The 10,147-nt window shown below is 35.6% G+C and overlaps 2 pseudogenes; both read left to right on the plus strand.

Moving 5' to 3' along the window:
- The first annotated feature begins 3,012 nt into the window (after window positions 1-3,012).
- LOC145294422 (U2 spliceosomal RNA) lies at window positions 3,013-3,138 on the plus strand (annotated as a pseudogene).
- A 449-nt stretch (window positions 3,139-3,587) lies between these two features.
- LOC145294351 (U2 spliceosomal RNA) lies at window positions 3,588-3,723 on the plus strand (annotated as a pseudogene).
- The last annotated feature ends 6,424 nt before the right edge of the window (window positions 3,724-10,147 follow it).

Here is a 10,147-nt window from a genome sequence, read left to right on the forward strand (position 1 = left end):
CTGAAATAAGGACGAAACGTTGATTTTTTAATAATTTCATTCGGTTTTTCTATTTTTCTTTAAACATAACGTCAACTACCGCTGGTATTTTTTCATTCCTTATATATATATATATATATATATATATATATATATATATATATATATATATATATATATATATATACAGGGTGGCCGAAAAGTCCCAGGACACTGACCGAAAATGTTATTATATGTTTTCTGTGTGTTTCATTAAAAAATACTGTGTTTTATTAAAAATACATGTATAGTGTCCTGGGACTTTTCGGCCACCCTGTATATATATATATATATATATATATATATATATATATATATATATATATATATATGCTGTATGTACATTTGAGCATTTGTCAAAGTACAAAATTGTATATTATATCATATTGCATTGGAACACACACATATTATACATATATATATATATATATATATATATATATATATATATATATATATATGCACCGTGATATGCTTCCAACCAGAGCAGGAAGTCAATCGATTTATATATATATATATATATATATATATATATATATATATATATATATATAGTCATCCACATACAGTACTGTATCGCTGTTTCACAGCTCATCAGTGCGGCTAGACACGCAACTACCTGAAGCTAGGATCGAAACCCGATCGCCCAATCGACAGTCAGAGCTACTAACAGTTGCGCTGTACGGCTGCAGTTATGCGGGCAGTTAATTAACAATGTTTTGACATTGGCCAAATACCTAAGCTCAATTTGTTTACACAAAGAGAATCGCTTCATACGCTAATGGTAATTTGTATAACTCTTCCCAATATGCTCAACCCAAGATAGGGAACATTATAGTCATCTACATACAGTACTGTATCGCTGTTTCCCAGCTCATCAGTGCGGCTAGACAAGCAACTACCTCAAGCTAGAATCGAAGCCCGAGCGTCCAATCGACAGTCAGAGCTTCTAACGATTGGGCTATACGGCTGTATATATATATATATATGTGTGTGCGTGTGCGTGTGTGTGTATGTGTGCAGATAGGTGCACACTAGTCATTAATAGGTGTGTATTTGTTTTCAAATCTATTCATATTAACCAACCTTCATTTTTTTTCTTTGTTGTTGTTTGGTTCAGTTGTTTGCATAAACAGATGATTAGATGCGTTTAGATGTTTTTATTATTTGAAGAATTGATCTTCGTAGATATTTTTTTATTTTAAAAAGAGATAACCCATCTTTATTGTTAAACGTGTCGGGAATATTCACGAAGCGCTTTAATTTTCCAATTTTTTTTTCGACCTGTTTTATTTGCAATTCTAAATAACGCAATGCAGAGGTTTTTGATCCTAAACTCACATCGCTGTATCGGTACTTAGAAGTATTTTCTCTCAGCAAAGCTTTCAATAACTATTTCGTCTGTTCTTTTCGTCTCTCCGGTTTTATTTTTTACACACACACACACACACACACACACACACACACACACACACACACACACACACACACACACACGCACGCGCGCGCATGCATATATGGAGATAGTCGAAAACGCCTCCTATTTTTTAAATAATGATAATAAACAATAATATATCAGAGGGGACTGCAACTAGCAATGTTATAACGACTGAACATGCATTCATGATCTGACAGATTCATCTCTCTGTTGCAAATATTGACGATGTGAGATTCTTCGAAAACGATCCCTGCTATAGACATGCGTCATATTATTCGTGGCAGAAAGTGCATTGAGAATGGTGGTGACTATGTAGAAAAATAAATTCTGGAGCACAAAACGCCGCTCGTTTTAATAGCAGCACTCCTTTCTCCGTAACTACTCAACTTTTTTGTTAAAATATTTGGAGTTTTGTTGTTTATCTTCGTACAAATATCTACATAGTAGCTCAAAAGTGTATTTTACGACTACAGCTTTTAGTTAAATATGATATCAATCTAAGTCATTGAAAAATATTTCATTTAAAATATTTGTTTCTGTCAATTTTTAGTTGCGTGCAAGCGACTCTATAAGTCACTCCGTTGGTCGGTCGGTTGGTCTGTCCGTAACACTTTTGTGCTTGGCCTTTTTGGTCAAGATCAAAGGTCTGTTGTTAATAGATGCTGTTCTTAGCTTTTTAAGCTTTTCTTGGCCTTTTTGCCAGGATCGAGGTGTGGTATCTGTACCGGTAGATGCTGCGGGCGGGGACCATGTGTGGGGGCGGCCCCACATGTAGGGACATGGTCAGTGTGGGGGCGGCCCTTCATACCAGTTGTAACTGTCCGACTCCCCTGCTCTCCTGCTCCTCGGGGAGTTGGTCCCCATTTCCCCCTTCGCTCCTCACATAGAAGGTTGGCCTTGTGCTTGATTTTCTCGGTAGGGAAAGCAAGTAAATACTGCTTTTCTTGGCCTTTTGGCCAAGATCAAAGTGTAGTATTTGTTCCGGCAGATACTGCAAGCAAAGACTATATGGCGCGGGCAATCCCACATATAAGTTATTGGTCAATGTAGGGGTAATCCTTAATACCAATTGTCACTATCAAACTCCCCTACTCCCAGAGGAGTTGGCCCCCATTTCTCCTTCACTCCTCACATTAAAAATCGGCCTTGTGCCTAATTTGCTCGGTGGGGGAGCAAATAAATACTCTTTTTTTGCCTTTTCGTCAAGATCAAAGTGTAGTATCTGTTCCGGCAGATGCTGCAAGCAAAGACTATATGTTGGGGCAACATCACATATAAAACCTAGGTCAATGTAGGGGATATCTTCATACCAATTTTCACTATCCAGCTCCCCTACTCACCGGGGAGTTGGGCCTATTTCCCCTTCAGTCCTCAAATTAAAAATAGGTCTTGTGCCTAATTTGCTCTGTGGGGGAGCAAATAAATACCAACCCTTCATAACAATTGTGACTATCCAGCTCCCTTACTCCCCGGTGAGTTGGTCCTCATTTCCCCTTCACTCCTCACATTAAAAATCGGCCTTGTGCCTAATTTGCTCGGTGGGGGAGCAAATAAATACCCTTTTCTTGGCCTTTTGGCCAAGATCAATGTGTAGTATCTGTTCTGGCAGATACTGCAAGCAAAGAACATATGTGGGGGAAAACCCACATATAAGACCTTGGTCAGTGTAAGGGCAACCCTTCATACCAATTGTAACTATCCAGCTCCCTTACACCCCGAGGAGTTGGTCCCCATTTCCCCTTCACTCTTCACATCAAAAATCGGTCTTGTGCCTAATTTGCTCGATGGGGGAGCAAATAAATACCAACCCCATATTTAAGACCTTCGTCAATGTAGGGGCAACCCTTCATACCAGTTGTCACTATCCAGCTCCCTTACTCCCCCGGGAGTTGGTCCCATTTTCCCTTCACTCCTCACATTAAGAATCGGCCTTGTGCATAATTTGCTCGGTGTGGGAGCAAATAAATACCAACTCCACATATAAGACCTTGGTCAATGTAAGGGCAACCCTTCATACCAATTGTCACTATCCAGCTCCCCTACTCCTCGGTGAGTTGGCCCCATTTCTCCTTCACCCCTCACATTAAAAACGGCCTTGTGCCTAATTTGCTCGGGTAGGGAGCAAATAAATACCCTTTTCTTGGCCTTTTGGCTTAGATCAAAGTGTAGTATCTGTCTTACTACATGCTGTACTTATGTTTGTAACTCTGTGATATAAAGTGGGGGTCACTTTTCTGTATTAATTTAATATAAAATGATCACCCACTTTACAACCACCCAGTCTCAAAGCCATTCAAGTCATTCTCCAGATCATTCAAGATGTTTATTTTTTAAGCATTCAAGTCATTCTTAATGTCATTCCATTCATCCTTAAGTTCATTAAAGTCATTCTAAGTCATTTACTTTTTATTTATTTAAGTCATTTCAGCCCATTTTTTCGGTCATTTTAGTTTATCTTTAAGAATTTCATGTCAATCCTACTGTTGTATATTGGTTTATATTTGAGGATATGATATATTAAAACGTGCCATGTGGTATCTAGTGGATGTAAGATATTGTTCTTTTAACAGACAAATAATAAACGTATAAATCTTATGTATGTTGTATAACAGGGACCACATGATATTGACGTGTAAACTGAATAATGTTGTATCAGACTTATCACACGGGATATTTTTACAGTTCATATGTAAGAAGAATAATATATGCCTCATACCTTTTGTCTTCTTGAAGTGTTCTTCTGTATCTTCCTGCTGCTCCGTAGCAAACCATGAAGCGATCAGCACCATCCAATTGAGACATCTGTTCTTATTTGTGAAACCATTAAAACAACTCTTTATATTTTTATAATATAAATTTATTACAGTTGTCTCAAATGGTTTTCACAGGATCTGCAGTTTGTCTACATTTTCTATTCTTACAGATCGCTCCCTAGCTGTCTGTCCACCCCTGTCTAGACGTCTGTCCGCTCTGGTGGTCAATCCTCAACTCTCTGAATCTCTCTAAAACTAACTTCATCACGTGTTCTCTTACGTCACCTAATTACGTGTCTCAGACCAACCTAATGTCCACAGCTAGTTATTTGTTTATTCAAAACCCCAAAATAATGTTTACACATATTTTCTATTTTCACATTCCTTTTACGATTCACACGTCAATCATTTCTTCCCCAATTTAATTGTTTATTCTTCTAATCATAATAACTGATTCAGCGACCATCCGTTGCTAAAATCAATTAATAAGAATACAATAACAATAATAATAATGTTTTAACCATTGACCCCGCTTGCCACAGTTAACAGATACTCCGCTATGATCACAACCTAAAGGGTAATAGCATTACACTACATTCACGCATTAATTCATTACACGAGAGCAAGCGACTAATGGCTATCTGCCTTGTTTTAAATATACATATATAAAACTTAACCAAACATTCAGAGAAGTGCTTCATAAAGCAGGACGACTGAAAATGAAAACACGATGCGTCCAATGTCCATTTAATAAATGCATATTTAATTTGATATTCTTCTTGCCATGTTATTATGTCTGCGATCTAAGAGAAAATTTCTGAAACGGTTTTCTAAGCATGTATGGGCTTATATTACGAGAAAATATCTATCTATCTATCTATCTATCTATCTATACATATATATATATATATATATATATATATATATTCTTAATACTACGATGGCTACTTAAATAAATGCGCGATGCTGGATAGAATTATTTGTTCTAGCATTATATTGTCATACATAATTCATTTCTCAGCAAAATAACAATTATTTATTTCTGAAAAGTATACGCACAAAAATATTTAATATTGATATAATAATTAATACTTTTTTCGGAATAATCACGTTAACACACCGGTTTCTGCGGGATCCCTGAAGTTAAGAAACGTTAAACCTGGTCAGTACTAAATGGGTGACCATTTGGAGCTTCCAGGTGCTGTATGTACATTTGAGCATTTGTCAAAGTACAAAAATGTATATTATATTATATTGCATTGGAACACACACATATTATACATATATATGTTGTTAAATATATTATTATAGAAAATGCGCTTGAAGTGTCTTCATATTTTCTTTAAGCTTTTAAATCATAAACAGAATACGTAATGTATTAATGTGGTCATACACATTAAAATCTGAGAGGATAAACTGATACACACACAATCGCATATATACCCACGATCACATACATACATTGATGTAAGAAAACTGAGGAGGAGGAGGAGGAGGAGGGGGCGAATAAGATTGAGTAAAAGAATAAAACGAAAACTAGAGAAGAATAGAAGACAAAGAAGAAAAAAAATCCAAAATGAAGGAAATACAAAAGAATGGTAGTAGATAAGAATTAGCGGTGGAAAAAGAAGAAGAAGAAGAAGAAGAAGAAGAAGATGAAAGATAAGAAGGATAAAAATGAGGAGGAGAATAATAAGATGAAAAACAATAAAAGGAAAGACATAAAATAAACTAGAACAAAAGAACGAAGTAAGAGAAGGGGAAGAAGGCGAGGAGAATGGGGAGAAGAAAAAGAGGGGGACGAAGAAGAATAAAGAGCAGAAAAGAAGGAGAACAAAATAGAATGAAAATAGAAAACAAAAGAAAGGGGGGAAAATATGAAAAAAAAAACTGAAACTGAAAACAAAGGTAAAACGAATAGAAGTACAGAAAATCGAGTAGAAAAAGAAGTCAAAGAAAAAGAAGGAGAAGAAAAAGAAAGTAAAAGAAAAAGAAGGAGAAGAAAAAGAAAGTAAAAGAAAAAGAAGGAGAAGAAAAAGAAAGTAAAAGAAAAAGAAGGAGAAGAATAAGAAAGTAAAAGAAAATTCCAATAAATACAAACAAAAGAACGAAAATAGAAAGAAAACAAAAAAAAAAGAAAAGACAAAGAGAAAAACGATGAAAGAATAAGAATGCGCATATTCAGCCGTCTCAATTCTTCATGCAAATATTACGAAGCGACCGACTTACATCGTAAGTAGAAAATACGATCACGTGTAATCCCCAGAAAAGCTGGTTTGGCTTATTGTAATTCTTCCCAGAATTCCAATTTGTGTTTACTTCTCACTAATTCCTCCTATCCTCTGCTCCCTCACTTCCCCCCTCTCTCTCTCTTCAAGTACTTAGTTTGTACATGGTCTTAACAATCTTCAGAATATTCATTGTCATTATTATTATTATCAGCAAACACACAATCCAATGGCCTTGTGCCATACAAGATTTATCTGATTTTCGTAAGTGTCAAAAATGTCTTCTTATTTCATGCCACTTTATTATTCCTTATCATTGTTCATTATTTATTATTAATGGAGACTTGGTATCTGTCTGTGTCAAGCCGAACTATAGTATTACTTCAACATCTAAAACCGAAACTATCCTACTAGTATTTGTCAGGGGTCAATTCATAGGGCATGTTGTGGTATCTGTGTTGTTGTAAGTATACCATCCTCCATTATATAACCTTCACCTATTTTTGGAAGGATGCGTAATATAGTATTTTTAGTTCGGTTATAATATCATCTTGTCGAGGATTAGCTTTTCCTTTTATGAAAAGAAGATGAAGAGGGGTGTAATGTAGGATCTCTTCTGTTGCTATGATATCATATTCACAGGCAATTGCTCATTTTAATGAAGCAGTGTTATTATATTATCTGCTTTATTTCATGATACCAATTTCCTAATATTTATATCGTGCTTTGAGGTAGTGTAGTATCTAATCTCTTGTGATCAGACTATCGTCGAAAACATTAAATCCTTTTTTGAGGATAGTGTAGTACATGTGTTAGTAATTACACCCTGCTTTGATGTACTACATCATACTTTAGGCAATATATCTTTATTCATTGTATATTCTAATAAAAATATGTGACAGTAGGGAGAAAATTATTGCTAGTATGCATAATTTATTTACTTTCAGGCGCATATGTATATACAGGGTGAACCAAAAGTAGGTGGACAATGCTACCTATCTTTCCGATATTCAGCTACTAAAACAAATATAATTTAACTTTATCTTTTTTTTTCTTTTAAGAGCATAGGTAGCCAATACAATTTTTATTCAAGCCGGATTGTTGATACTAGTTGATCTCTTATATGATAAAAATACCACTTCTACAGATAGGAAGATTTAAAACATTGTCTACCCGCTTTTGACTTACCCTATATATATATATATATATATATATATATATATATATATATATATATATATATATATATATAAAGCTGAACGCCTATGTGTGTGCCTGGTCACGAATAGGCTCCTATATGGTTGACTATTATAGAAAACTGATCACATATAATGATAGATGTATCGAGACACAGTAATGGGTATGTTTGATCTGGCATAATGATGATTCATTAAAATTTTGGGGTCTGCGTATGCGCCTGGTCAACAAAGTATGGAAATAAAAACTTTAAAAATTAAAATAAACGTTTACAAGTGTTTTTGATATAGATGTACATAATAATACTTTGATAAGTATGTTTCAACTTAAATAGAGATAGTGCATTAAATTGTGAGGTCTGCGTTCGCGCCTGGCCTCCATAGAATGGAAATAGGCACAAACTTTAATAAAGGCTTTTCATATCTATCTGCGTAAGTATACTTTGATAATTATGTTTCAGTTTGAAGAAATATGGTATAATAAAATTATGGGGTGTTCGTTCGCGCTTGACCTCGATAGAATGGAAATATGTCAAAAAGTTGTTTTGTTTTTTAAATATATATCCACAGAATATTGTGATAAATGTTTGAAAAGGTATGGTATAATAAATCATGGGGTTTATCTATTTTATTTTTACTTTCATCATATTTTGCTTTGGTTTTGATACCCCTAAATTCGAAGCTATCTTTTTACAACCCTTCCTTTTCATAACCTATCATACTTTCATAAATCCGAGTCCATTTTCTGTAGGCTGTTTTTGGACCCAGTCAACGACGGTTACTTTTGCTAGTATATAGGAAATATATATATATATATATATATATATATATATATATATATATATATATATATATATATATATATATATATGAAATAGACCCTGTTGAATGTCGAGCAGTGATTCGGTTTTTATATTTGAAAGGACGAAAACTTCAGGAAACTTTTGATGAAATGAAAGAAACTTATGGAAATACTGCCCCATCATATGACCTTGTAAAACGCTGGCATCGGTAATTCAAACATGGCCGCAAGTCTGTGGAAACAGCCCTCAGACCTGGTCGGCTCCGTTCTGCCATTAATGAGGCATCTGTCCGTCAAGTTGAGGCTGCCATTTTGGAAGATCGGCGCATTACGAATCGCCAAATAGCACAAGATATCCAGATTTGTACAGGGTCTGTAGAAACTATCATTCATGACCATTTCATATGCATAAGGTGTCTGCCAGATGGATTCCTAGGTTGCTCACACCATTCCAGAAGCGAGAACGCGTCGAGTGCCCGAGGATGAATTTGGAGATGTGCCAAGAAGATGAGTGAATTTTTTTAAAGAGACTGATTACACAGGATGAAACCTGGGTCTGTCTCTACGATCCTGAGACCAAAGCCCAGTCAATGCAGTGGAAGCACTTGGACTCACCACCTCAAAAGAAGGCAAGGGTGCAGCCCTCCGCTGGCAAGTTCATGCTTACCTGGGACCAGGACGGAGTAGTGATGACACATTTCCTGGCAAAGGGGACCACAATTACAACGTCTATTATGCTTCATTTTTGAGGAAATTAAGGGAAGCTATCAAAATCAAGAGTCGGGGCAAGATCAGCAAAGGTACCCTCCTCCTGCAGGACAACGCTCCGGCCCACAACTCGCATGTCACCAGATCAGAAGCACGGGCGTGTGGTTATAAACAACTCCCCATCCTCCCTGATCTCTTGACCTTGCACCCTTTGACTTTCACCTCTTCCCAGCCATGAAGTATTTTGAAAGGAAAGCGTTTTCCAGATGATTCAGCCATGATTTCTGAAGTCACGTCGTGGTTGGAGGACCAACCTGGGGTGTTCTACAAAAACGGTCTCCAAAGTTGCATCAAACGATGGGAGAAATGCATACCTCTGGGTGGTTCCTATGTAGAGAAATAATAATAACTATGCCAAGTTTCGTTGCTCTACTGCTATGGGAAATTGGTCAAGAGCATTACTTATTGCACGCCCCTCGTACATTGTTACATTGTGAGGCTGACATCTAAGATAAACAACAATAGTCCGGATAATTCAAGTAATACGAGAAACACAACAATACTATTGTTGTGTATATGCATATATCAATATAAAGTTGTCATATATGGTATACAATACTCTTCTTGTCGTCTATATCAATATAAAGTTGAAAGTTTTGCCGCACTTACATTTATATCAAAAAGCTTAAATTTTCTATTTAAACATGATCAAAAGAACTTCCTAATGCATTCAGTCACCGATATGCAAGCGACTAAATAAATAAAGGTGAACTAATTGGCATATTAGAAAAAAATGAACTTTCATTAACAAGTTATGCAGTTTGTTCTTATCGGTCTTTATTGGTTTCATTTAACAATACACTCAGTTCTATTGATACATATTTTCTACATTGGGCATAATAACGTAGTATTTAAGATGAAAAAGTTATATCACACGTGCATACATATATATCAAAGTCCTCTCCTAATTTTTAGTCTACATATTGGTTGTATGAAATCCTTTC

This window comes from Euprymna scolopes, chromosome 15 (genome assembly GCF_053919585.1).
Source record: "Euprymna scolopes isolate OS-2025 chromosome 15, ASM5391958v1, whole genome shotgun sequence".
Taxonomy (NCBI): Eukaryota; Metazoa; Mollusca; class Cephalopoda; order Sepiida; family Sepiolidae; genus Euprymna; species Euprymna scolopes.